Source organism: Sus scrofa, chromosome 1 (assembly GCF_000003025.6).
Source record: "Sus scrofa isolate TJ Tabasco breed Duroc chromosome 1, Sscrofa11.1, whole genome shotgun sequence".
Taxonomy (NCBI): Eukaryota; Metazoa; Chordata; class Mammalia; order Artiodactyla; family Suidae; genus Sus; species Sus scrofa.
Window position 1 is genome coordinate 18670215 of NC_010443.5, and position 23624 is coordinate 18693838.

At 38.2% G+C, this 23624-nt stretch overlaps 1 long non-coding RNA gene across 9 annotated transcripts in view; it reads left to right on the top strand.

Annotated features, from left to right (window-relative positions):
• Positions 1 to 23624, top strand: part of LOC102160169 — a 387345-nt gene that overhangs the window by 156868 nt on the left and 206853 nt on the right. The gene's annotated exons all lie outside the window — the stretch shown is intronic.

A 23624-nucleotide genomic window follows, 5' to 3' on the forward strand; every position in this document is an offset into this window, starting at 1 on the left:
GGTGAGGGTCTTTTGTGTCCTATATTTTTTGTGTGTCACTCATCTGTTTTCCTCTCGTGCACACATTCCCTGTTATGCACAAGAATAACTTAGGACATAAGAGTCATCTAAGGCTTAGAGCTAGAGAATTTTAGGTATTTGAAGTGTATTAGTTCACTCAGGTTGCTAAAACAAAAGGCCACAGAATAGGTAGCTTAACAAATTTATTTGCTCATAATTCTAGAGGCTAGAAGTTTAAGATCAAGGTTCCAGCTTAAACTGGATTTGATTTCCGGTGAAGATTCTCTTTCTGACTTTCAGATGGCTGCTTTCTCGCTATGTCCTCATGTGGCCTTTCCTCACTGCATGCATTCAGGGAGAGAGAACGCTCTCTGAGGTCTTTTCTTTAAGGATACTAATCCCATTGGGATCAGGGCCCCATCCTTCTGAGTTCACTTATCCTTAATTACTTGGAGGCCCCATCGTCAAATACAGCCACCTGGGAAGTTTAGGGCTTCAATATATGTCTGTGGAGGGGGGTGCAAATATCAGTCCATAACAAGAAGGTTATAGATTCTCAGGGGATGTATAGTATAGGATTGAATGTGGTATTTTTTAGTGGCTAAAGAATACTTTCTTTGGAGTCAGTCACATCTTAGTTGGATTTCTGGTTTTGCCACTTGCTAAATAGTTTTTGAGTGTCTACTAGGTCCTATGTAAGAGATGGACATAGAACTATAATATGACAGAAGTAAATAATATTATCCATGTTAGATTCCCTAAAAGAATAGAAAGCACATGGAAAGCATTAGGTAAAGGCTAGTTACTTTCTAAAATTTCCTTGTAGGTCTAAGCATAGAAGATACAGGCTTTTTTTATTTGTCCTTCTTTGGAATTCCCAGAAAGTGAATCAGTCTCCCAGTGAGACTCTGCTCTAGCAACCATAACACAGTTTTTACAGACAGAGTGGATATTCCGAAGGTTTCCAAATATGTGCGTGTATGTGTGTGCGTGTGTGTGTGTGTGTGTGTGAGGGGACATGTGTTCAGGTGGGGAGAAAGAGGACTGGTCCAAGATGATATGGGTGATAGAGCTGGGTATAGACAGCAAACACCCGCCATGCACTGACTGCTGAGGATTAACCATTACATAGTGCACCTTAGGAGAAATGATACCCTGATGGTCTCCTGAAGTCACCTCACTGTCTCTGAAATTCTTCTAGATGAGAGCTGAGCCACCTCCTCTAATTGACATTCTGCCTGGATTTACCCAGTCTTCTTTGTGGAGTCTCTTCACTCTGGGGTTACGGATGTCAGCGTAGTAACCAATCTAGCAGATGACGTAGATTTCTCTTCCCTACTCAACAAGCAAATGCGTGGCCTCATGTGTACACACTTCTGTTGTTTGTTTGACCATGCACACACACACACACAAACATACACATACTTTTAAAAACTTGTGATGGGAAGTTGGAGGGATAAGAACATTCAAAGGGTAAATATTAAAATCTCCTATATTTTATTCTAAGGGGAAAAATCATTCAGTCATATTCTCTTATTGTTTGAAATCATGGATAACATCTTTCTGTTTGGTTTTTTTTTTTTTTTTTTTTTTTTTTTTTTGTCTTTTTGCTATTTCTTGGGCCGCTCCCGCAGCATATGGAGGTTCCCAGGCTAGGGGTCGAATCGGAGCTGTAGCCGCCAGCCTACGCCAGAGCCACAGGAACGTGGGATCCGAGCCGCGTCTGCAACCTACACCACAGCTCACGGCAACGCCAGATCGTTAACCCACTGAGCAAGGGCAGGGACCGAACCCGCAACCTCATAGTTCCTAGTCGGATTCGTTAACCACTGCGCCACGACGGGAACTCCCATCTTTCTGTTCTTTATTGCTTTTTAATTTGTTTTCGGGATGATCTAAAAGCCATCCTCTAGAATCTTTCATAATATCCCAAGTACAACCACTGATTTAGAATTTTGTCGGTCACTTGAAGGTTTCCCAACTTCCAAATTAATTCTAGTAGCACTGGAATATTGCAAAAAGAGCCATGGACTGAGAGTCAAGAGTTTGGGTCCTTAGTCAGCTCCAAGACAATAAGTATCTTGAGAAAGTCACCAGCTACTTCTCCCAGAAGGAAGATCTAGTCTTTCAGTTTAATTAATCTCTCTGGAACTTAATGTTCTTGTTTGTGGAATGGAGGTGTTGGGATAGATGACCCAAAATGCTCTTTGTACTTGATTCTTAAAAATGCTCAGGCTATAAAATGCCAGACACATTACACTCAGTGCTTTATATGCCTTATACTACTTAGTCTTCATGGTGACCCCACAACTCACATTTACAAACAAAATCCTAGAGAAATTTTTAAATTTGCTTTGATATCTCACAATGAGGCTGATATCTCCCCAGCCCAAGTTCTTAGCTGTCGTCCTGTTCAGTAAACCGTAATAGCTTCTGTATGTCCAGACTTGGCTTTGGCTCTGTGAAAGGACACAATAACATGTAAAATAGAGTCCTGTCTATTCCTATGAGTTCAAGTCAAATTTAGTAAACAAATGTACACAAGCAAATAAACAAACATACTTGAAGCAACTGGGTTCTTAACTGTGCTATGAGAGAGAGAGAGTTTAGGCTTGAAATATATAAGGTAGGGATGGGATTGGGAAGGGAATCTTCAAACATGAGTAGGATTTGAATAAACAAAGGATATACAGCCATACATCAAGAACAAAGGCAAGATGGTAAGGCTTTGTGTGAGTTGTGAGGTCTGAGTTAGGACATTAACTCGGAAAAATACAGAGCTGGTCTAGGTATAAGAGGCCATTTAAAACTCTGGGTGGGAAGTTAGGAATTGACGAAAAACTTTTAAGCAAGAATGGAACCTGAGCAAATGTATTTTCATGTGTTTGATCAGGTTAGTTCATTGCAGGAGGACAGAGAAAAGCTGCAGATGATCTATGGATTTGGACTAGAGAACAGGTAGCAGGAAAGAAAAGAAGTTCATTCTGAATGCTGTCTGAGAACAAAATAGATTTGGGGACAGTTTAGTTATAGGGGATGTAAGAAAAGGAAATACCAAACATGACTGTAAGATTTAAAAAAAAATTTTTTTTTTTTTTGGTCCTTTGTCTTTTTGAGGGCTGCACCTGTGGCATATGGAGGTTCCCAGGCTAGCAGTCCAATCGGAGCTACAGCTGCCGGCCTACACCACAGCCACATCAATGCCAGATCTGAGCTGCGTCTGCAACCTATACCACAGCTCATGGCAACGCCAGATCCCCAGCCCTCTGGGCAAGGCCAGGGATCGAATCCACAATCTCATGGTTCCTAGTCAGATTCATTTCCTCTGCACCACGATGGGAACTCCTTTAAATGTTGATATTGCTAGAATCTCTATTTAAGAAGTAAGAAGAAATGTGTGGGTGAAGGAAAACAAAGAAAAGAGACACAGGGAAGTTTTCAGGAGCTGGGACCTACTCGGTGGAAAGGGACACTAGAAGAAGAGAGATGTCTAATGTTAAGTTTTGCGAGGGGTGTATGTATGTATGTTTGTGTGTGTGTGTGTTCTGTAAATCCCCTCTGTTATTCCAAAAACTTCTGTGAAGTCTATTTACATAAAAGGATAGCTGAACCCTCCTTTTTGTTTCTTTGTTTCCTCCTTGTGTTTCAACAGAAATAAAGGAAAGGGACCAAATTGCTCATGTGGTAGGTGTAGGACTTGACAGTTTGCAGAGACCATGAGATGAACCACACGCTGAGTTAGTCTAGCAGAAGTAAGAGTTTGGATGTAGATGAATTTGGAAGTAGCATAAACATAAGCTGCTACCCTCCTCATCCCAAACACACATTCCCACCTTACCTTTTTCTGAAGCCTGGCATTAGACTTTCAATAGAGTGTGGAATGGGAATTAGCGCAATTTTATCTAAAGTTGAAGGGAAGAAGATGATCACAGTTGATGAATGTGTTAAATACAGAACCATTCTCCAGAAAATTAGAAAAGTCACATCTATTAAAAGCAGTCCAAATTAAGTAGGACAGTTCTAATCCTATGAGCTCCATTAGTAGCATGATTATTAATATATTAGTTTATTTAAATAATCTTTTATTTCCCTTTATAAAAGTCTTTTGGGACCTTCAAAACTGAAGAAGCTAGTGCGGAGACAAGTTCTTCTAAAGCAACCTTCTGCCAGGTTTTCAGAAAACTATGTATCTGACAGTCAACATTTATTGCATACCAATTGCTTTAATTGAAGCATTTTACTTGGTCTTATGGGAAGATGTAAAGAATCCCCAGGGTCTCTACCTGACACAAAGTTTCCTTCAGGACACATGTGGGTCCTTTGACATTGACAGAAAGGGTGGCAGCATGGAATCTCAGCTTTTGAAAGAAAGTTGGAGTACTATACTAATCTTTTTCAAACTACAATTTTTTTGTATATTAAGAGGAGATGTTCAAGCAGAACGCTTTAGCCTTTCTTTTTAACTTAAATCTGGGAAAAGATTGAGGGAATTCTGGAAATATGAGTCAGTAGCCTTTACAGTGATTAGAACTCTGCATGTGTGGATGGTACATTGAAGAGAAAAATGGAAAGAAAAGGAAAGAGGGGCACAGAAGATTAATATCAAAAACTGAGAGAGGGAGTTCCCATTGTGGCTTGGTGGGTTAAGAACCCAACATAGTGTCTGTGAGGATGAGGGTTTGATCCCTGGCCTTGCTCAGTGGGTTAAGGATCCAGTGTTGCCATAAGCTGTGGTGTAGGTTGCAGACACAGGGCTCAGATATGGTGTTGCTGTGGCTTGGCATAGGCCGGCAGCTAGCTGTAGCTCCGATTCAACCCCTAGCCTGGGAACTTCCATATGCCGCACCTGCAGCCCTCAGAAATTGGGAATTTTTTTCATATAATGGAACACTTATAGGCCTTAAAAGTTTTTCAGGTGATTTAAAAAGCTGGACAAATTACTAAGTCAGATTTGTATTTTTAAGCTATTGAGTTTATTTCCTATGCTTTACTTGTAAATATATTCTCTGTGTCCATTTTTCCAAAGGATACATTTGGCACAAGGAAGCTATCTGATTTAATTCACAGAATAAAAGCATCGTAGTCTGGCATAATATTAATGTTATCTAGTCTAACCACCATCACTACAAATTTTTCATTCATCTTAAACCCTTGAAAAAGAGAAACTCCCTCCTTCAGTGGCAGCCAGGACCATCACTGGAAAACTTGGAGTGTGTGAAACAGAGGTGAAATCAGACTGTCACTTCCATTTATTTATATCAGTTGATCATTTAAAAATAGAAACAATAGGATAATCCCTTTTCATAATAGAGCTCAGATATTTGAAGCTTTCTACTATATCAAACCAACTTCCATCCTCCTTTTCCCACCCTTCATGTCTCCTTTTTCCTAGACTAAAAATACTCATTTGATTCTTCTATTTGCGGGATGTGATTTGAAGTTCTGTCCTTGACTGTGTCCCCCTCAAAAAAAAAAAAAATTTAGTGGGCCTATATCCTTCTTCATTGGCATGCATTAGACGCCATGTTTCAAGAGTCATTCATTCAGTCAGTCAAGAAAATATTCACTGAATACTCAGTCAGGGTACTGTGCTTGGCATTGAGCATAAAGCACTGAACCCAATGGATTCAAATACTTATCCTTATAGAATTTCCATTTAAGGGGGGGAGACAGAAACTATATGAGATAAACAATAAAGTAGCTTAGAGAGTGACAGGTGTTTGGGAGAAAAAAATAAACCGGGACCGAGATATAAGATGTAAGTGGGAGGAATGGTGCTATAAGGTGACCAGGAGTCATCTCACCACTAGGAAGTAAGGGTATATTGACATAGGCAATGGCGAATTCACCAGATGAAGCTAGTATCCGAACCTTATTATTCCAGACTGTCTCAAAGCCGTTCTGATCAATTCATGAACAGTGTAAACCTTCTTGATCTACCAGATTAATAATGGCTTATCAGATTAATAGTAGTATCAAAGAGGGAAACGTGGTAGTGTATATATATATATATCTGTCCATGCCCACGGCTTGCAGATGTTCCTGAGCCAGGAGACCGAATCGAGCTACAGCGGAGCAGTGACATCACCAAATCCTTAACTACTTGGCCACAAGGGAACTCCAGTATTTGCTTTTTTGATCAATCATTCAGAATGTAGCAGGAATCAACCACAGTTCATCTTTCTGTAGATTTTGGAATTCACTGTTTTAGCTCTTTCCTGTAGTCCTAATCTTCTAATACTGCTCTTAGTACCCAGAGATCTCCCATCACAAATTATTTTCCTAATGTGGCTTGAAATTCGTCCTTATTAGGGGATATGCATTCATTTAGGTGCTGACCAAGAAAGCCTTATTGTGTTTTTAATTTCTTCCTAATCGTGTTTAGTCTCAGTTTTAGAGATTGAAAAACACTGTATCATTATTCTATCATTAGCTCAAACTTATGACCTTCTCTTGCTCCAAATAAAAGTATTAAGTTACTTTGGTATTTTAATTTTTTTCTCAAATCCTAGCTCACTTGAGACCTTGGTCATTCTGATATGAGTCTGTCTGGCCCTACCACACTCATATTCAATGTTCATTTGTTCATTCATCTGACAATTCTTTTGACTCTATGCCACATTTTTGGAACTGCATTTACCAAGATGACGAATAAGATCGATAGGGATACTTTTCAATTGCAATTTTTCTTTTAAAAAATCTGTAGCTACATTTCTTAAAAGTTTTCTTCCTACTTTTATCCTTATTTTATCATTTGCAATTGCACTCAAAATTGCATTTTTGAGAACATCATAACACTTTTGAGTCATCATCTCTTTAGGAGTCTCATGCCATGAATAATGCATATCTTTCCTCTAAACATTTTGAAGACACTCACATAGAGTATACAATTCATGCTGTCCTTGAAAAAAATAAAAGTCAAGATAACATGGTCACTTGTAAAGTTTACATTACATCAATTCTCGTTGTCAGAACTAGGTCCAAAGCGGTCACTTCCTCCCATTGTTTCCTTGCTACTTTGGAGATTAAATGTCATTAATGATCTTCAAGCACCTGTTACATGGTTGGCTTTTGGCCAAATAAATTATGTGGCTTATTCATGGATGGTTGAAGTCTCTGTCACTGCTGACAAGAACAGGAACCTCACCTGTCTTGTTCATGTCTAATTCCTGTGCCATAATGAGTACACCAGAATGGCCACCGTTACTGTTTTTTCTACTCAGTGTTTTCTAGGGTGCTTCTTTCCTCAGGAAATGAAGATTTCTGTGCAGAGGTTAATATTCTTGACTATTGGCACTACTCCACTTCTCCTCTTAAAAATGTATTTCTTTTGAATAAGACAAGCCCTCCTATCATCATGTTCCAATTTAGAGGGTGATTACACCACATCTTTGAGATTAAGCTTTTTAAAGTCTCATTCGTTCAACTAATATTTATCTAGTGCCTATATAAGAGTAATAATAACTAAGCTATTGAGCACTAATTGTATGCCAGGTCCTTTTGAAAGCACTTGACATGAATTAATGAATTTGATCTTTACAATCCAACGGAGACACAGAGATATTAAGAAAATTTTCCAAGGTCATACAGATTTGGAGGAGGAGGAGTATGACGGTATTCTGTGTACTGGAGATTCAGCAATGGACAAAAGTGGAGAAAGTTCCTTTTCTTGGGGAATTCACATTCCAGGGAAGAAAGCAAATGGTAAATAAATAAATAAGGTACTTTCAGATGATAGGTCCTATGAGGAAAAATGACCTAGCTAAGTCACGACTGTGGCTCAGATCTGATCCCTGGCTTGGGAACTCCAGACTCCAAAGGGCAGCCAAAAAAAAAAAAAAAAAAAAGAATTGATGTCCTCTTACACCCATTAGCTTCTGATTAACTAATTCTAGGGCCCTTCCACCTGCAGGTATCTTTTTATGTAAGACAAAAATTTTCTCTATTGTTTAAGCTATTTTATCTTAAGTTTTTGGTTACTTGCAGCTGGAAGCCTCCTGGCTGATCCACAGTTAATCACCTCTCCAGAGAGATCTTCCCTGACTGTCTTATAAAAGCTATTCTCCCCCAATTACTCTTGATCACAGTGGGAACTCCAAGAACCACAATTCTTATGTGCCTAGGCAAAAGTCTTTAGGTGAAGAGACAGTTTCATCCCCTAAGTCTCATTTTTATCAGCAAGTAAGTCTGTTTCCAGCAGACTACACATTATATCTTATTGGCTAAAATTGTGTCAGCTGCTTGGGAAATAATGTTACTATGACTGGTCTAGAGCCTAGGAAAGATTTTCTTTTATTAAAATTCCACCCCTGGAGCTTGAGTTTGGATCATTTTTCTAAGTATAAGAATGACCAAAGAAGGCTAAGTGGCAAAAAAATTAGGGACAAGAAGTTCCCGTTGTAGCTCAGTGCATTAAGACCCCAACATAGTGTCCCTGAGGATAAGGGTTTGATTCCTGGCCTCACTCAGTGTGTTGAGGATCCAGCATTGCCACAAGCTGCAGAGTAGACTGCAGATGCAGCTCAGATCTTGCATTGCCATGGCTGTGGTGTAGGCCTGTAGCCACAGTTCCAATTTGGCCCCTAGCTCAGGAACTTCCATATGCCACAGGTATGGTCCTAAAAAAGAAAAAAAAATAGGGACAAAAGAAGAGATAGATTTGGGCAGGCCACTCTCAGTGCCTTTAGTAGGCTGAGTTCTGAGTGATGAGAAGGAGTCCACCAATGGAGATCCGAGGGAAGAATATTCCAGAGAAGGGAACAGAACATACAAATCCTGGAGTGTGGGAACTAGCTCGGTATATTCAAAACTAAAGACCTGGGGGTTGGAGCACAGTATTATGAGAAGCAGAGGAATGGGAAGAGGTGAGATAGTACAGTGTTTAAGAGTGTAGGCTCAGGAGTCTTTTTTTTTTGAATGTAGCCTCTAGTGCCTAGGTTTAAATAGCAGAACTGGCACGTATTACTTATTTAGCTGTGCACGAATTGTCTAACCTATCTATGTTTTGAGTTTCATATCTTTAAAGTAGGTATAGGCATTCCCATTGTGCCTCAGTGGGTTAAGAACCTGATATAGTGTCTGTGAGGATATGGGTTCGATCCCTGGCCTTGCTCAGTGGGAGAAGGGATCTGGTGTTGCCACAGACTGTGGCATAGGTCACAGATGTGGCTCAGATCTGGTACTGTCATGGCTGTGGCATATGCCTGCAGCTGCATCTCTGATTAGACCCCTGTCCTGGGAACTTGCATATACTGCAGGTGTGGCCTTAAAAAAAAAAAAGGAAAAAAATAGGTGTAAATAATAATACACAACTCATGGAAATATTGAAAGATGTAGAACAAGACAAAAAAAAATTAGACTAGGGTCTGGGATATATTGGTGCTCAAGAATGTTTAGCTATCGTTCTTTGGTTCAGAGTTCAGATCATGTACAGTCTTGTAGACCATAGTAAGATATTTTGATTTTATTCAGATTAAATTGTGAAGACATTAGTTTTTGTTTTTTGGGGGGAGGTTGTTTTCAGCTATGCCCGTGGCATGTGGAAATTTCCAGGCCAGGGGTTGAACCTGAGCCACAGCAGTAACCTGAGCCACAGCAATAACAAGGCCAGATCCTTAACCCACTAGGCCACCAGGGAACTACTCATTGGGGCATTTTGTTCAGGGAGTGAGTTAACATGAACAGAATTTTTAAAGAATCATTTTTTTTTCTGCCATGTATAGATTGGCATGTAGGGCAGGGGATAGGTACATGCCATATAGTTAATAGGACTTTGCAGTACTTATATCAGGTAAGTTTGACCTAGGGTGAAAGCATTGGGATGGGAGGAAGAGCTGAGAGAATTTGTTGACAGCTTATTTTTGAGTTTGTGGTTAAGAGAATTAGGAATTCTGAATATTTGACTTAGAAAATTGGGGGAATGGTGATTATTAAGGTAGAGAGGGGGCCCATAGGATTCACCAAACACACAAGGAATCTACGGGGACAAAAAGGTTAAGAATCTTAATTGAGGATTCTTTGTCTGTAAATCTGTTTTTTCCACATTTCTTAAGACAGTTTTTCTTTTATCTTTCCTATCTTCTTGGGAACTCACTTTCCCCCAATTTACATACTTGATCTGATAATAAAACAATGTGTGAAGATGATCTTTGTCAAACTGGTTTACCACAGAGCAGAAGTGAGAACATAATGAATTGAACACTCGTTTCGGTGAATATGTCCCAAAGCTTTTCAAGACCCAGCTGTTCAGGTTGAGCAAGTGACTCTCATGAAAAGTGATTTGTAGTTATTTTCATTTTTATTTCCCTTATCTTTTTTTCCCCCCAGCTCTTTGAGCCTATTTTTTCCTGTAGGTGGAAAATAATTTTAATTTCTTTTGTTCCCAGAATCAACCTGAATGGTAGACAGACCAGCCTTTCAATTTAGCCCTATTGCATTCGCTTGACATGGTCCAGATGGCCTTCGCTGATGGATAGCTACATGCCACCTTCCACACTGTCCCTAACAATGTCCTGTGAGGATATAATCTATACAGGCATCCAGCCTTGCCCATCACATGGCCTTTTCTTTCCTACGTGTTTTACTGAAGATCAACAGCATCTAGAAAGGAAATTTGTAAAGTTCTTGCAAGTGACGCAAATCTTTCTGCCTTTGATGACAATAACAATAAAACCAAAGCCTTATAAATTATAATTGTTGTTGGCAAGGACCATTGTTATTTGTTTCAGCAAGTACTGTCCTTCAGAGACTAGTATATATATATTATATATATAATCATTTTACATACTTAAAGATAATATCACTGACTTGCCTCTAGTATTTAGCCACTTAAATTATTTTTCCAGTCGTGATGATGATATGAGCTAAACCACTCCTTTCCATTTTTCTTCCTTATGGGGAAAATTGCTACATCAGTCAGGACTTCATTGGTTGCAAAATATAGAAATCCAACTTGAAGTAGTTTTGGCAGGAAATCTAGGCTTCAGCATCAAAAGAAGAGTTCAAGAAATTTTTACAAGGCAAGGAGCAGTTCCACTGGTCCTAGGACTGACGTGGAACCTTTTTTCTTTCCATCTCTCATCCCTTCCCGCCCTGTCCCCCAACAGAACATCTTCTACTGACAGCTCGAGAGCTGTATCTTTCCAGTTTTAGCATCAGGAAAGAAAGGATTCCACCTCTCAGTCTCACAGGAAAAAAGTCTTAAAGAACAGTGACCAGGTTCGGTCTGAAATCTAAAGACAGTCAAATGGTTGTGATATGGGAGCCAAGGTTACAGAGTAAGACAGCAGCCCGCAGACCATGAATTTACAGAGTGGGTCAGGAGGCAGGTCCCTCCTAAGAGTGGGAGGATGCTGTTGTCAGAGAAGAGAAGGCTATTAGACAAACACAAAACAAAACACTTTTTTAAAAAAAGAAGCAGCAAGTCTTCATTAAAAAAGAATCCATTTGCAAGATGACCAGTGGGAATTAGAAGTTAACTAAGCAACAAGGGAATAGAGATTTACTGGTTCAGGAGTGGGGCACACATCTTCTGAGTTTTCAGTCCCAGACAGTTAAACTCATTGGGTGATCCTCTTATTAAACTTAGATATCTAATCACCATCAGCCCTTTTCTGGCAATCAAATCCCATTGAATTGTTGCACTTTCCTGATGTCTTTATTTTAATTTAGAGAAGTCTATGGTTTTTTCCTTGTCTATCGTGTTTCAGGGACTTTCCTTTTCAAGAAGTCTTTTAGGAGTTCCCATCATGGCACAGCGGAAACGAATCTGATTAAGAACCATGAGGTTGTGGGTTCGATCCCTGGCCTTGCTCAGTGGGTTAAGGATCCGGCATTGCCATGAGCTGTGGTTTAGGTTGCAGATGTGGCTCAGATCTGGCGTTGCTCTGGCCGTGGCATAGGCTGGTGGCTACAGCTCCAATTAGACCCCTAGACTGGGAACCTCCATATGCTGTGGATGCAGCCCAAAAAAGCAAAAAAAAAAACAAAAAACAAAAAAAAAAAGTCAGTCAACCTATCTGAACTCCTTTGAGATTAATCAGTATTTTCTTTGTATGCTAATAACTGGTTGATAGACTAGAACAGAGTCACTTGGAATAAATTACAGATGTGTCTAAAACGGATCTTAGTTATAGGAATCCCCAATTACAGACAAAATGGGATTCAGAGAAGGGACGTGACTTGCCTAAGGTCACATCTCTCCTTATCAAAAAAGCCAATGCGAAAATCCCAAGACCACCGGGCTTCCCTAGTTTCCATTGCATCAGGCCCAGTGAACAAAAAGGGAGAAGAAATCCAACAGTAACAAATGTGAAGGTCAAGCTGAATCATCCCGGCTCACTTTGAAGTTCGTGTATTGCTGGTAGGACTTTCACCATAGAGCTGACTGGATAAGGGTGGTGCCTTGCTTGGGCAGAGAGATGCCTGCCTCCCTGGGCAGGACCCTCAGTGCTGGAAATGTGGTGAGCAGCATGAAAGACCTTGCAGAGGAGACAGAGCCCTCTCTCCTTTCAGCCCAGCTGCAGTCGGATTCTACTCATCCCATGTCTCTCTGAGCAGCCTCATTTCTGTTTTGCCATGGCTGTGCTCACACTTCTGCATCCTCTCATTCTTCCTGCTCCCAAACGGCCTCCCTCCAACCCATCATCATCACCATAGTGATCTGTCTAAAATGCAGATTGGATTGCATCATGTTTCAGCTTTAAAATAGTTCAGTGTCTACCCCTCCTCCAACCACACAGAATAAATTCATTTCCTTGACCCTGACATTCCACTCTGCTTCTTCACTCTTAATTCCTGCCAGCCTTGGTCCCTGATTTGTTAAGATTCTGAACTGACCTCATAATTAGAATTCCTAGAAGTTACGACTCTGGAGCCTTATTCATCTTCACATATCTATTAACATAGAAATATTTATTGAACTGAATTTCTTTTGAATCCAGATTAGGTCTAAATATCAGAAGAAACAAACTCGCTTAGTGAAGTCCGTGTTTTTAGACAAAACTATAACTCTAAGTCATTGCCCTTCTATTTTACTTCCTTAGTCTTTGGAAACTAGATTCATTGCTATTGTAATATTATAAGCTACTGATTAAGTAAATGGAATTTGAATTTTGCAATCTGATTTGCAGCTTGAGGGAATATCTTGGCTCTTAATGTAAGGCTAAATCCTGACTACATCTAGGCAGAGAATTTTTCTTACTTGGTTTTTGATGCTCTGGGACTATTTACGTTTTCTTTTTTTTTTTTTTTTCTTTCTTTTTTTCTGCCTTTTTGAATTTCTTCTCATACATTTCTTTTCCAATTTCAGTTTTGAAAAAGAGTGCACAGAACCAAAAAAGAGCAATTGCTACAAAGGGGCAGAAGACTTAAGCCCTTATAAATGGAAACAAACCACTGCTAGAGGAAAGGTGTAATTCTATTAGGGCTATCTGGATGGGAGTTCACTGAGTCCGATGTCTGGGGGCCGCCCTAGAGGTGGAGAGTCCTTCTTCCTTGTCAGTTTTCAGTTAGAAAGTTAAAGCTGAGGCTACTTTTTTCACTGAAAGAGTGAAGGTGGTTTTGAGATTGTTAGTAAATACATTTCTTGAGATGTATGTGAAGCTGGAGACGTTTTATCGTAATTTGACTACTCTCAGAGCCCTCCAAAAATAGTATCCATCAGAAATCCCTCTGAGTGGTTCTGTGTAGGGAAGCTGAGAAATCTAGAAAAGGACGGGCCTAATTTATTGGCAATAACTATTCTCTAAGGAGGCTGAGTTCAGAGAGGTTCAGTGGTAGCCAAATTGCCCTGTCCTAGGGGGAAGAATTTTGGTTACAAGCAAAGTATAAAATGGGGACAGGCTTGGGAGACAAGGGGAAAGTTCTGATCCATGGAGATAACTAGGTACCAATTTCAAAGCATCAGTTATTAGCTTCCCCTGATATTCAGGTATCAACAGCAAGATCAATGCTGGGTCTTGCCTTCCTGATCCTAACTGCTCTGGATTGAATTCTCTCCAGAATGGGATGAGGCTGGGGGGTCATTGTCAAGCATCAGGGACTCTGAATGGTTAGGAGGCAGAGACTGGGGTCCTCATTTCCAGTTCATTGGGTTTCTCTCTGTCCCCATTACCTTGACTGTGTCTGGCACACAGGGACACATTATAAAAATTTATTGCCTAAATCATAACTTACCATTTTCCATCATATGTGTGGTTTAGAAGACAGTAGAGATTGTTTCCTAGGGATGTTTCTGAGAAATTCTTAATTTTAAAGATAATTCCCCTCCTTCCTGAAGGCCCCTTATCATTGTTCCTAGGACTTACTGTCTTCTGGTTATGAGCATCTCCAAGATCAAGTCCTTGTCCTCTGACTCTCTAGATGCCTTCTATCTACTTTGATGGGTCCCACGCGCCTCAAGGCTGGTGGTGCCCACATCTACAGCTCCATCCCTAAATATTCCCCAAAGCACATTTTTTTTTAATCTCCACCCATCCATTATCATTTTTATCTGGCTCCTTCTTCTTGGCTTATTGTCTACACTCCTAGACTCTATTTCTGATGGATCTCATAGTTCTTTCAAACATCCAGGCTTAACTTTGGACTCAATTGTTTACTCATTAGACACATACCTTCAGTCAGTTAATATGTCCTGTCCATCTTTTCTTAGACTCTTTATCATTCTACTTCTTCCCTTTTTTTTCCTCTGTAATCTCTCCTGCCCTGCCCAAACCCTCTGTCCTCATTATTACAGTCTTTATGGATTATTATAGCCTCTTACTAATTTTTCCCATCTGCAGTCTTTACCATCAACAAATTATGTGGCATTTTGATGTAGACTAATTTTCCCAAAGAAGATTTTCTCAAGTTGCCAGTTTGCTGATTTATACAATTTTAGATCCCACTGTTTGGCAAAATGCTTTGCAAACCCAGTGATCCCATTGTTCGTGCAAACATATAAAGCTCAGCCTTTTTTTTTTTCCCCATGACTTGGTTTATGATAAAATTTTTGCCTGGAAACTCTTATCTCTGCTCTCTGCCACCTGTCAAGGCTCAGTTCAAGCATCTGTGACCATTTTTGTGAAATTTTATGTGATTATTTCACTCTCCACTCATTACATTTTAGCTCACCTGAAGCCTTTAGAAGATGTGCTGTTTTGGATGGTTTACTCTTGTTTTACCTGTCATAATATGTAGTAATTTCCTTGACATTAGATATCTTACCTTGCATGACACTGGTAGTCTCCTTGGTACAAACCTAAGTTTCTGCAGCATACCATGGGCTTCATAAATATGTCCTCTGCTTAATAAAATACCATTGGTACATTTATTTCCTTTTGTCATTTTTAATTGCCAATCACCAGATATTTAAAATCCCAAGGAGATATCCACTGTTATTTGAAGTGGTTTTGTAATTCTTGTAGTCTAGCATATTTTGGACGTGCTTTCCAAAGGATAAAATAGCTAAAGAGAAAGGATTCCCTTTGTGTTTTAATTAACTGTTCTGAAAGCATGCCAAGCTAATGTTAATTCCATAATCTACTCTATAGAGAAAAAATTATTAGGGATGACTCAATATCCAAAAATTTTATAGTCATCCTTTTTATTCTTATATTTTTATAGTTGCAAACAAGTGGACTCTACTTGTTACTGTCATATCCAGAATTTTCTATGCTCATCCTTGGTCTAGTAGTAGTAGTAGTAGTAGTAGTAGTAGTAGTAGTAGTAGTAGTAGTAGTAGTAGTAGTAGTAGTATCGGTAGTAGTAAGTAATAGGAACAGTAAAAGTGGTGGACTTGTAATAGCATTGGTGAAGTAACAGTAATAGCTACCATTTATGTGTGTATTGCACTGTGCTAGGTATGATACACATATTTTCTCTTATCTTTATAAGGGGTGTTAATAGTCATCTTCACAAGGTCAGTCAGCTTGCTCAAAGAGGCTGATAACTCTTTTAAGGACTAAGCTAGTAATTGATAGATCTGAAAAAACAAGCTCAAATCTATTCGAAGCCAAATTCATGTCATATTACTTATCTTACTGAAATCAATAGAAAAAGGCTTTTCAAAAAGAAAAAAATAGACTTTTATACACATTTATCAGGGCCTTCTTTTATGCTGTGTCTGCATGAGATTAGCTGAATCCTGAGTTTTCTGAAGTTAATAATGTATAGTCTACACCAACTTGGAGAGTGAATTTGAGGAATTTAGAGATCCAATGTAGGAAAATCAGCTCTTTGATTATCCCTTTATCAAGTATTTTAGACTTGAGTTTTTGGGATATTTATATTCATGTAAACCAAATGTGTAATATTCTGGAGTTCATTTTAATACTGACTTTCCCAATCTGGAAAAATAAGTGCCTTTCAAAAATTATATGAAAGTTTTGGGCATTCATGATATAAAGAATTTACTTTACTCATGTTTTTTGAGTATATTGAAGACTGAGATTATCAAACTCAAGGTATTTTATTGAGTTAATCCTAGTAGTAATTTTTATCATTTTTCACCATTTAAGATTTCAGTTAGAACATGCTCTTTGCAGTGCAGCTACTGTGTATGTTGGAGATGTAATGTATGAAGCTGGTCCATAGTTGAACCACAGCTATTTGACAAGTCTTACAAGTTATTCATGGTTGATTTCATAGTCCTATGTGATGTGTGCATGATTTGCTTTTGGCACTGACACAGAAGATGAAAACCAGAAACATTTAACATATAAATAAGAATATTTTTGCATCGACCTTTTGGAAGCTTTAAAACTGTTTCCCTGTTTCAAGAGTATATGCATTTTGTTTTTCACCAGATCACACTGGTTAAGAGTTAAGAGGTATACAATTATAGAATTAGTGTTTCTCTGAGTTCACCTCTCCCTACTATTGTGGAACCTTTAATTCCCCTTGAAAGAATCCTCTAGGTGATGTCTCAGAATACTCAAAAGCAGCCTCTTGTTCTAATATTGGTTCCATGATAGGATGATTCTAGAAACTTCTGGAAATGTACCTCTTACTGTTGCCAAAACTACAGTTATTTGTGGGTACCAAAGCTGCAGCCGTAAGGAAGTCAGAAGCTGTTGGAATCATTTCAAAGCTAAGCATCTTATGCTCTTACATTGTGCCATGTGTCTTACTAAATGGAGGGACTTGAACCTAGAATACATACTCCGCGGTCCCAAATCAGAGCTGTTCGTGTTCCTGATGGCTTACAGTCACTTTAGTTTAGTCATGATCATTTACAGTAGACTTGGGCCAAGTTCATGGACTCTGGGGCTGAGGACACATCAGTTAGATGCTATATTTGAAATTGCTGCTCTTTCTCAGCCTGAGGGTGGATTCCTTCCCAAGAGGCACTTAGGTCTCTCATGCTAATTAACTGCTGGAAAACAGTTCCAGAATCCTTTAGATTTGCCCTTTGGATATAGCTGAGTCTTAATGCATTTACAAGATAGGTCTGAGATAATTTACATGGTATTGTCATCCAAGCATTTATGTTAGCAAGAAGTGCATTTTTTTGTGAAATACTTTATTCATTATGTTCTTGTTAATGCAAGAAGAATCTAAGGTAAATTTGTTTTAATTGGCCTTGGCAATAGCTTTCTCTTTCTTTCTTCCCTCCCTCCCTCTTTTCATGTCTTTCTCCCTTTCTCCTTCCCTTTCTCTTTCGCTCCCTTTCTTCCTGTATTAACCCAGTTTCCCTGTTGCAGGTGGGTGTGGCTTTCAGGACACGTAGAACTTATCCATCTCAGTTGCACACAGTGTTTTCTGTTTTGGAGCTTTTTTGCCCTCTGACTTTTAGTTGGCATCTAGTGATGATTTACATTATTATTGTTTCCAACATATAACAACTATAATTCCTTAAAAAAAATACTGCCTATGCCCTGCTAGTTATTGTAGGTAAATTCCGTTTCCCAGTTAAGGTGAATCCATCTTCATTGTCCGTTATGGTTGGATCACATGCCACATTATGCATTCAGACTTTTCTCAGTCATGTTGTTGGTATTGTGATATGCTGCATTGCCCATATGAAAATCAGCATTGGAAATGGAAAGAGTCTATGTTATGGTGTTTCATGAATGTTTATCCACACTATTAGACTATAGTTGACAGAAGGATTGACTTAACTATACATTTGGTATTGAGTAATGTGCAAATTTTTTGTGCAAAAAGAAACTGTGATTTGATGGGCAGCATTCTGGACGTCGGTGTACAGTGGGGAGCAGATCAGACCTGGCAGTCTTGGGGCTTACAGTACAATGGAGAAGGTATTAACTGAACATGTAACTAACACACAGTGTGTCTTGTGAGCACAGAGCTGGAGGGTCTAACATAAAACTTGTCCCTTCACTGTGAAATCTTGAGAGAAACAATGTGAACATGTTAATTTCGATATGGGGCAAATATAAATATTTGGTTGCATGGTAGTGGTCAGGGAGAGTATGAGAAGATTTAGGAATAAAATACTGAGAGAAAGCAACATTCTTCAGCACATTCAAGTATAACCAACCATCATGGTTCAGTTTCAGTTTCCTTTACTAGGAGTACTTAATTTAAAAAAAAAAATCAGTGCAAGAGAAAATAAAATCTTTGCCTTCTTTTGGACAAATGCCTGACTAAACAGATGGACTTTGCCTAATGCCCTTGACTGCCAGCTTATTTGTGTGTTCTGGACCAGAAAAGAAAGATTTCAGAGTTCTACTACCTTTATAGAAGAAACACTTTTTGTAATCTGCTACATCCAATTCTAGAAATTTTCATCAGTGTATAGGAAGAAAAGCATCTGTAAGGTCATCAGACTCTGAGATTCTTAGACTAAACAGATTAATGATCAACACCTTGAAATGCACCTGGAGGGAAATCATTTGGCAGATTGTAGGGCACAGGTGTGAAGCCAACACACTATACTAATTAAGATTTTTCTAAAGGATTTTCAAGCAAGCTGAAAATATTATGCTTTTAATCAATTTAGTCCACTGCCACTTATATTAAATGAGATAATAAAGATTTTGTGAAGCAAACAACACTGAACAAATACAAATCATTTTGAGTGTATCTTTGTGCAGGTAATTTTGAGTCTATTTATGTCCAGGAAGAAACAACCATGAAAATGTAATTATCCCATAGTACAAGTATGCTTTTACCTGATTAAGTTAATTTTATGAATTATTAATCCATCCTCTCCCTGCCTTTTTTCTTTCTGAAGCTGTGGACTACATCGATTTCTAGTGACTGTAATTGCAACGTTTTGTGTCGCGGGATGGATTACATACTGTTATTACTTTGGTGATCTGGGAAATCTAACACAATGTGTACATCAAATGAAAGTTTTTAGATGTGACAACTACGTCTAAGAAGCAATCTTTCTCTAATCTTGGTGTTTTCCCTCCCCTGGGGCACAGTCAAGTAGGAAATAGCTCTTTATAGGACCCTCTCTATCCAAAAACCCATAAAAGTATTGAACATTATTGTATTCGGCACCAGCTTCGAAGTCAGACCATGGAGTTTGGTTTCCAGGTCTGCCTATTAATTAGGACTATTAATCACAGTCTTTTGACAAGTTATTAACCTCTCTGGATGAGTTGACTGATGTCGATAATGGAGACTGAGAAGAAGCTGCCAGATGGGTACAAGGAAAAGCAAGATAGGATAGTGTCCCAGAAGCCCTGCAGATTGTGTTTTCTTGAGTGTTGAATCCACAATCTTGACTTTCCTAAAGATGCTGATGTCTGCTCTAAACAAATTGTGTCAAGTGTTGCCAGTTGGTTGATGAAACATCAAATGCTTGATCACCGAGATGTGAAAGAGATAAATGAAATGAAACGAAGTGGATGCTGCTGGGGAAATGGAGTCAAAAGAAGTGCTTATTTCCCTCTTTTTATGATGGGAGAAATAACAGTTTCATTATGTTGTATTGGGAATCAGTCAATAAACATAGGAAATAATTGATGATACTGGAGAGAAACAGACAAAATTCTGGAATGATATCCTTGAGTAGGATATGAGAAGTAGAGTAGATAGGCTATAATGTTCAAGAGAAAGTGCGAGTCAGCCTATACTTTCCATAATCTGTTCTCAAGTAAATTAATTTTTAAAAATAAAGTACAGTTTCACCTCCATACTTCTGTAGTCTCCATTTCTCATGCCTGGAATATTTCTAACACTCATCATTAAAGAGTTACTCTGAAACCAGCACTAAGTTTTCTCTTCTTAGTAAAGTCCACTTCAAACTCAAAGGCTATTTAAAGGAGTAGTAAGTAGATGCTACCAGAACCTAAAAGGATAACTAAAGTTGGAAATTGATTTCAGTTACTTGTCAGCTAAGGCTAATAGCGTGTCATACTAGGTTTTATAACTTTCATTGTCTGTCACAAGAAAGCTTTCCAACTCCACTATTTACATTTAAATTTATTAAAATGAAATAAAATTAAAAACTCATTTGTTCAGTCATACCAGCCACATTTCAAGTGCTTATTCACCATATATGGATAGTGGCTACAGTTTTGAAGTATGCTGACATATAAGATTTATGTTTATTAGAGAAAATGCTGTCAGACAGTACTAGGATCAACTTCAAAGTAGTCCACAGATATTGTTAGGTTACTTCCCTGTATAATGCTTGATGCCCCACAGTGATGCATAAACAGACATAGACGTAAACATAGACATGTATAAACACAGGGATGATCCTAACTGGGAAGGATCTGGAAGCTTCATGGAGGAGGCATTTGATTAGAATTTTTATGAAGAATAAACTTTTGATTGGGGAAGGAAGAAAATCATTCCTAAGAGAGGAAGCAGCCTGGACAAAACCATTTGACCATGAGCATGCATGAGAGGAAGTTAGGGTACATAACCTCTCAAGGTTATAGCTTGCTGCTATTGAACTATATTATGCTCCCAATCCCCCCAACCAAACAAATGAAAAAAACCTCCAACAGAAAACAACCCCTCTCCAAAAACAAGGAGAAAAAGAGTGCCCAAATTTTGTTTTGGGCATTCCCAAAGGAATGAATGGGAAGCAAGATGTCATTCATTAGTTGGGTTATTGCCAATGCTTCCTGTGCTGACTTCTAACGAGGCTCCTTTAGCATGTACAGCTTAGAGCAAAGGTCAGTGATTATTTCTTCTGTTTTCTCTGCACACATCCAAATTTGGGGACATTTCCATACTCAAGCCAGCTTTTTTGTAAAGTGAACTGAAGTGATGCCAACCTTACTTAGGCACACAGGTAAGGAACGGAGATGAGGTAGTCAATCTCAGCATATGGAGGAGAGAGGAAGCGGTGTAATGGATGATACTCTTTTCCCTCACACAGTGACTTCATCCATTTGTGATTCTGACTCAGTGTTCTACTATTAGTAGATGTTTTATATATTCAGTAGCTTTGTTGAATATGCTCAGAAATTCAGTAAAGTCTACTCGTCTAATTTATTTAGGTTTTCTATGTAAGTGATCACACAACCTAAAAAAAAAAAGTGGGGGGGGGTGTTTGGAGATTTGGATATTCCCATTAAATATTTCTATTTTATTTATTTTTAATGTACTATTGTATTAACCTAAACATCCGATATGATACTGCATAGCAGAAGTAATGACACAGGGTTTTGGTTTTTTTGGTTTTTTTGGTTATAGTTGACTTTAAAGGGAACGTTTTCAAAGTTGCATCTTTTTTTTTAATTGTTTCTTTTCTTTGAATTACTGTGATTTCACAGTAGTTTTCTTTTTTTTTTGTACATCTGTATTTTTTTTTACAAAATAAAATACATATATTTAAACACAATTACATTAACACAGATTATTATATCATGGATCTTAAGAAACAGATGAAGTGACTCCTCTGGAGAAGTGGAATGGAAAATATGCTGAGACAAATAGGAAATTTATTCTATATTTTATCCCATTTTGTATGGCTTTCATCTTTACTATTTAGTATTATCTATTATATTTCAATTTTTCCTTAAAAATTAGCATTATATTAAAATTGTGTATATTATGCAACTAAAATTTATAAAGAAGAAAGTCTTATATACCATTAAATATTTTATATAGCATAATAAAAAGAATAACTTAACTGGTAAGAATAACAAAAATAATACACCCTCTGAAAATAAGTAAAATATAAAATGCATAAATTGGTTAAAAAACAGTGTAACTATATAAATATGTCCTCACAATTTGTTACATCTTATTGATTCTTCAGTAAAGGCATTACACCATTCTAGGTAATCTGATAAACAAGACATTATAGACTTTACATTGTACCGTGGAGAGAAATGGTTATTACTAATACAATTGTAGAACTATATCATTAAATTGTACAGTTGCATTATTTAATTATAATTATCATAAATTCTTTGATGGAGAGGAAATCAGAATTAGTTCTAAGAAGACTTCAGCATTCCAAGAATGATGTCAAATGACCCCCTTCATGGTGGATTATGCACTTATTTACTATGAGATATATTTCTTCTTCAGAGAGTCCTTGTTTGTGTATCAATTGTAGATTTTTGGTTTGCAGTTATTCTGAAGTTTTGATATAAGAGTCTATATGTATATGTGATTGTTTTAAGTTGTTGTTCTTTTAATTGCAAGTTCATCTCCAGTGTCCTGCATTTGTACCCACCTCTTCTCATGATTTCTGATTTTGGTGGTATAAATGTGCATGGGTGATTTCATATCTTTACTGCATATATACCTTTACTGGTGAGCCTTGTCATTTGTGGAATTTTTGTTTCCTCTTGTGGGCTTTTTTTTCTGCCTAGAGAAGTTCCTTTAGTATTTGTTGTAAGGCTGGTTTAGTGTTTCTGAATTCTCTCAGCTTTTGCTTATCTGTGAAGGTTTTGATTTCTTCTCCAAATCTGAATGAGAGTCTTGCTGGGTAAAGTAATTTTGGTTGTAGGTTTTTTCCTTTCATCACGTGAAGAATATCATGCCACTCCCTTCTGGTCTGCAGAGTTTCTGCTGAAAAATCTGCTGATAACCTGATCGGGGTTGCCTTGTATGTTACTTGTTTCTTTTCTCTAGCTGCTTTCAAGATTTTCTCTTTGTCTTTAATTTTGGTCAGTTTGATTAATATGTGTCTTGGTGTATTCCTCCTTGGGTTTATTTTATATGGTACTCGTTGTGCTTCCTGGATTTGAGTGAGTGGTTCCTTTCCCATGTTAGGGGAGTTTTCAGCTATTATCTCTTGGAATATTTTTTCTGTCCCCTTCTCTCTCTCTTCTCCTTCTGGCACCCCTATAATATGGATGTTGATGCATTTCACATTGTCCCAGAGTTCTCTGAGACTCTCTTCATTTGTTTTCAATCTTTTTTCTCTTTTCTGTTCTGTACCCATAATTTCCGCTAATCTGTCCTCCACCTCGCTTATTTGTTCTTCTGCCTCCTGTGTTCTGCTGTTGGTTGCTTGTAGTGAATTTTTTTATTTCAGTTATTGTATTTTGCATCTCTTCTTGTTTAAGTTTTGTATCTTGTATCTCTTTGCTCAGTGTTTCCAGTAAATTATCCATCTTTGCCTCCAGTTTATTCCCGATGTCTTGCATCTTCTTCAGCATCAACAATCTAAAGTCTTTTTCCTGGAGGCTAAGAATCTCCTCATTGCTTAGCAGATTTTCTGGGGTTTTTCCTTTCTCCCTCATCTGAGTTATAGT